Raw genomic sequence first — 5829 nt, 5'->3', positions numbered from 1 at the left:
TGATCTGGTTCGATCTCCCCGCCTCGAACAGCACCTCCCGTTCAGCGGCAAAACGCGGACAGGAAAATACGACGTGTTCCGCCGTCTCGGCAACGCCAGGACATCTGGGGCAGTCCGGGGACGACGTGAAGCCCATCCGGCACAGGTAGTCACGGAAAAATCCGTGGCCAGACAATACCTGCGCCAACTGGAACGTCACGTCTCCATGCTTCCGTGACTGCCATGCCCTCACGTCGGGTAGCACTCGATGCGTCCACCGAGTGTACCGACTGGCGTCTTCGCTGGCAGCATCCGCGTCCCACCGCTGCTGCCACTGCTCATACGTCTGGTCACGCTCCAGCTCACGAACGCCAGACCTGGGGATCTCGTTGGCTGGATCGTTCAGCCGTTGATGGACCCTGCTGTCCTCCTCTATCTGCAGGCATATTGGAATGAGACCGGCCAGCAGCACGGCCGTCTCACCCCTCACCGTCCGGAAAGCCCGACAAACACGAATGGCCGTTGTCCTCTGCACGCGCTGCACCAATCTACGGCATTGGCGCAGCTGCAGCCCCTCCGACCATACTGGGGCCCCGTAGCGCAGGATGGAGTCCGCTACGGCCGCCAGCAGTCGGGCACGCGACGACTTCGGTCCACTGTGGTTCGGCATGAGGCGCGTGACGGCTTCCGCGACCTTCATGGCCTTCGCTGCAGCCTGCTGAACGTGCGGCAACCATGACAGGTGGTCGTGCAACCAAACTCCAAGATAACGGATGGAGCGCTGGGATTGCACGACCACACCTCCGATGTTGATGCTCACGACCGGATGACGCTTCAGGGTGGAGATGAGCGTCATTTCCGTCTTCTCTGGCGCCAACGAGAGACGGTTCCGGTCCAGCCAGTCCATGATTACCGCGATGGCTCGTTCAGCAGTCGAGGAAGCGGCTTGGGGTGTCGTTGCGGGGACCAAGACGACAAGGTCATCAGCGTAGCCAATAACCTCGGCCCCCTCAGGCAACTGGACACCCAGGACCCCGTCGTACAGCACGTTCCAAAGCGTGGGTCCCAAAATGGAACCCTGTGGAACGCCCGCACTGATGTTACGCTCGACAGGGCCCTCGCTGGTGTCGATAACCAGCCGCCGGTCCTCGAAATAGCTCCTCAGTATCTGCTGCAGCGATGACGGTACCCCCTTGTCCCTCAGCGCGTTGGCGATGGCTTGCCAGGGCGCAGAGTTAAAGGCGTTGCGGATATCAAGTGCCACCACCATCAGGCAGCGCTTGTCTCGGGCGTTGGTGCGGCGAAAGGACATGGCCGTCCTGCCCGCTTCGACAACGCGCTGGATCGCACTGATGGTGGATCTGCCTCGCCGGAAACCGTACTGCCCGTCCGACAGCCGTTCCGCATCTGGTTCCTCCAGGAACTCGTTGAGGCGGTTAAGAATTAGGCGCTCCAACACCTTGCCGAGTGCGTCGAGCATACACAGCGGCCGGTAGGAGGAGCTTTCCCCGGGAGGCTTGCCAGGCTTTGGCAACAGTACCAGTCGTTGCCTCTTCCAGGGCGCTGGAAACGCACCCCGGTCCAGGCAGTCCTGGTACAAACGGACGAAAACCTCCGGGTACTTCCTAATGGCCGTCTTAACCGCCGCGTTGGGGATACCGTCCAGTCCAGGCGCTTTCCGGTTCGCCATCGATCCCACGATGGACAACAGCTCGCCCACGGTGACAGGGGTCAACGAAGAACTCCGCTCCTCGGTGTCGACGCTCGATGATTCAGCGTCCGGCCAGTCAACAGGCGGATGTGTCGGGAACAGATCGTTGGCTATCCGCTCCAACACGACACGGTCAGTCTCAGGTGGCACGAAGCAGCCACGAAGACGAGACATGACCACCCGATAACCGGCCCCAAACTCGTTGGTTTCCGCCTGTTGAATCAGCTCATCGAGCTGCGCTCGCTTGCTGGCCCGGACAGCCTTCTCGACGGCTCTCCTCGCCGACCGATGATGTGCAGCCACGATGCTGCGCTCCTGCAGGTCGGTGGTATGAAGCATCCGCTCGTGCACGGCCGCACACTCCTCCCGAAGACGCAAGATCTCCGGAGTCCACCAGAAGAGGTCTCGATGGGGGTCACGATGCGACATGGTGACGCGCTCCATCGTGTCGTCGCATGCATCTAGCATGGCGTCGACCATCCCCTCCTGGCTGACGGCTCGTTCCGGAAAACCGGCCGTCTGGAGTGCGGCTGCGAATGCCTCCACCGAAAACTGCGTCGTCTTCCATCTCCGGCCAGCGTGCCGAAACGTGGTGGATGACGAAGAGGACCCCTGTCCCCGCTGACGATGCTGCTGCTGTTGTCGCTGCTGCCTCCCGTTCAGGTGACGATGCTGCTGCTGCAGGTGCTGCTGCTGCTGGTGCTGCTGCTGCTGGTGCTGCTGCTGTTGTCGTCGCTGCTGGTCGAGAGTTGGAGGCCCCACGGTGAAGAAAATGTACCGGTGGTCCGACGCCGTATAGTGGCACGAAGTGGTGTTCGCTGCCACCTCCCAAGTGTCTGGACGAGCAATGGATGCGCTCGCGAAAGACACATCCACGACACTGGGAGTGGCGACTCCGTTGCCCACGAACGTCGGGACCGATCCTTGGTTCAGGATCACAAGCCCAAGCTGCCGGATTGTGTCCAGCAGCTCTTCACCGCGCCGGGTGGTACGTTGGCTACCCCACTCCTCATTCCAGGCGTTGAAATCGCCTGCCAGGACGATGCGAGGGTGGGGTTGGGCCTCCAACTCCACCGCCTCCAGAAGTTGCTCGAACTCGCCGGCGTTGAGACGTGGAGGGGCGTAACAGCTGATGAAGACCACCCCTCCAATCTGCGCAGCAGCCAACCCGGGCATGGCACAGCGCCAGACCCGCTGGATTGGAAGGTGGCCGGTTGCCACCACAGCTGCCCTCCCCGACAAATCCACCGTCCAGTTACCGCTGCCCTCTGGAGGTCGATACACCTCTGACAGCAGCAGCACGTCGACCCGCTTCGTGCGGGCTGTTTGCAGGGCCAGATCCTGGGCAGTGCGTCCACCACCCAGGTTGACCTGCATCACCCTCACTACACCCGACACTGTTGACCTTGTCGGCACGATGAGTGGCCCACTCGATGGGGCCCCTGACAGACAATGCACTTAGCTGCCGACGTGCACTGACTAACGCGGTGGCCTACCTCGCCACACTGCAAACACTGACCCGTCCGGTCAGTTGAAGAGCGGCAGTCCCGCGCCAGGTGCCCCATCAGCAGGCAACGGAAGCAACGCTGACGGTCGAGCGGCTTCTTCGGCACTTCACGGATCCCGCTGACACATTGGCAGAGTGTCAGCTTCTGACCAATGAGACTCCGTGCCTTGGCCAGTGGAAGTCGAACTCGCGCTCGCTTGGTGCCATCACGGAGCTCCCAAAGCTCGACGTGAGTGATGCCAGCCGCTGCTCCCAACTTCTCCTCAATGGCAAGCTTCACGTCACTCTCTTGGGCCAGAGAGTCGACGTTGGTGATGAGAAGCTCACCCATCTCCGTCACCACTCGTGCCTCGCCGTCCTCACCTAGCGCTAGCTGGATCCGGCGAGCCAGCTCCGCGCTATCGACGTTCTTCCGCAACGGTACAAGCAGATGACCTTGCACGGTCCGGCGCCCCATGCCGATGTCCGCCCTGACGTCCTGCAGCTCCTGAGACGTACGCAGCTTCACGTACATCTCTGTCCAGGTTTTGTCCGAACCTGGGACCACCGCAATGCGGTCAGGACGCGGAGGACGCCCCTTAGACTGGGCACGATGCTGCTGATGATGTTGCTGCTGACTCTGCTGCTGCTGCTGGCGCATCTGAGGTGGCCGGTACGGCTGGCCCACCTGCTGCGGTTGCTGCTGCTGCTGAGTCGGACGTTGCGATCGGCTCTTCCGACCGCTAACGACCGTAGCCCAGGACATCTGTTGCTGTTGCCGCTGCTGTTGACGTTGCGGTTGCTGCTGCTGCTGCTGCTGCTGGCCATTAGCCGACACTGCGACCGTCCGTCGCTGCGGCTGTGGCTGGCTACGCTGCTGCTGCTGCTGCTGCTGCTGCTGCTGCCGCTGTTGTTGTTGCTGCTGCCGCTGCTGCTGCTGCTGCTGCTGCTGCTGCTGCTGCTGCTGCTGCTGCTGCTGCAGTTGCGAAGCTTTCTTCGCACGGTTGCGCTGCTGCCGGCTGCGTTTTGTCCTGGCACTGCCCTGACCAACAGGCTGTGCCGAGGAATGAAGCGCCGTCAAGGAACGCATGCCCTCTTGAAGCGCTTCCAGCGTACACTTCAGGGCCACTTCACGTTCCCGGCTAAGTCGCAGCTCTTCCGTCAGCGACTCGATCTGTTTGGCGAAGTTCTCCAGCATCTTGTGCTGGAAAGCCAGCACCGACGCTTCGCCATCGTCGTGGGGAGCCACGGTTGAAGACATCTCCCCTGCCGCTACCACTGGCGGCACCACCGTCTGCTCGAGAAGAGAGGCGTCGGAAAATTCCGCATCGTCCTCCTCCTCGGAATTATCAGCCTCGGACGGAACCGCCACCGTTGGTCCGGCCGGCCGTGGTGTCTCCGGTAAAGGGGAAGGGGTATCGGACCGCTTCCGAGGCGTGGACGACGACCGCACCCCGGAACGAAGCACCCGCCCCTCCATTCTCCGCTCCTTTCACAAAAAACCGCCTGCACGAATCGTTCAGACGGAACAAGGGAATATTCCCTTCAACATCTGCCAAGGTAACGACCGTCCGTCGCTAGAGCCCCTTTGGCAGATTTCCCGTCCGCGGATCGCAAGAATAAAAAACTCCCACTTTTTTCTTTATTAAAAACAATTTCGCAAGAGAAAACCGCAAGAATAAGAATTTTTAATAAATTCCGCAAGAGATTCAAGAAAACACCAAAAAACGGGTTCGTCGCCTGCTGACGCGTTGAAGTCTCTCGTTTTGGCGTTCCCGGGGAAGGATTCGGAGCCAAAGAACCGTTCCCGGTCTCCTGCTAAGCGTTCCCGGTCTCCGGCTGCGCGTTCTCACTCTCTGACCGCTAAGCGCCGGAAAGGTATGCAATTCGCATCGAGTTTTATAGCACCGTAACGCTTCGTAACGCTGGTGTCCCGGCTAAGCGCTACCGCTACCGGTCACTGGTGGCGCTGCAGACGTCGAAGAGAAGGTGGTTGCTGTCTTCGCTGGAAGTTGCGGAACCCGCCACGGGTGGCGCTGTCGTCATAAAAAGGGAGCTTTTACGTTGGGTTGTTGTCCTCACTGCTCGAAAACGCTTCGTGGTGTTGTTGATGACACAAACACACGCGACGACACACCTGACGCCACCGTACCACGCTGTTGCACGCACTTTCACGTCGAGTTTTTACTGTTTATCTCTTTTTAAAAGCACTTTACGTCGCTGGAAAACGATAGTTTATGCTCCCTAGCATGTGTTTTACCACTTTTCCAATGTTCTAACACGGTATTTCGATATTTATTCGCCACTGAAGTTCCCCATACAAAGTGTATGGGGACACTTTAAACTGAGTTTTAGCGCAGTAAATTGAAGTAAAACGATTTCCTTTTTCAATATTCGCTAAGAATGACACTCAATTCGCCCTTTTCGACTATTGTTCCGCTATTTATAAGCACTTTTGCACAATATTTTTGCAAAAAATACGGAGCGACACAAAGCACGTCTAAACTGCTACAGGGATAACTGGCTTGTGGCCGCCAAGCGTTCATAGCGACGTGGCTTTTTGATCCTTCGATGTCGGCTCTTCCTATCATTGTAAAGCAAAATTTACCAAGCGTAGGATTGTTCACCCTTTCAAGGGAACGTGAGCTGGGTT

The sequence above is a fragment of the Anopheles funestus genome (genome assembly GCF_943734845.2).
Source record: "Anopheles funestus chromosome X unlocalized genomic scaffold, idAnoFuneDA-416_04 X_unloc_30, whole genome shotgun sequence".
NCBI classification, from domain to species: domain Eukaryota; kingdom Metazoa; phylum Arthropoda; class Insecta; order Diptera; family Culicidae; genus Anopheles; species Anopheles funestus.
Note: the sequence above shows the minus strand (reverse complement) of the source record.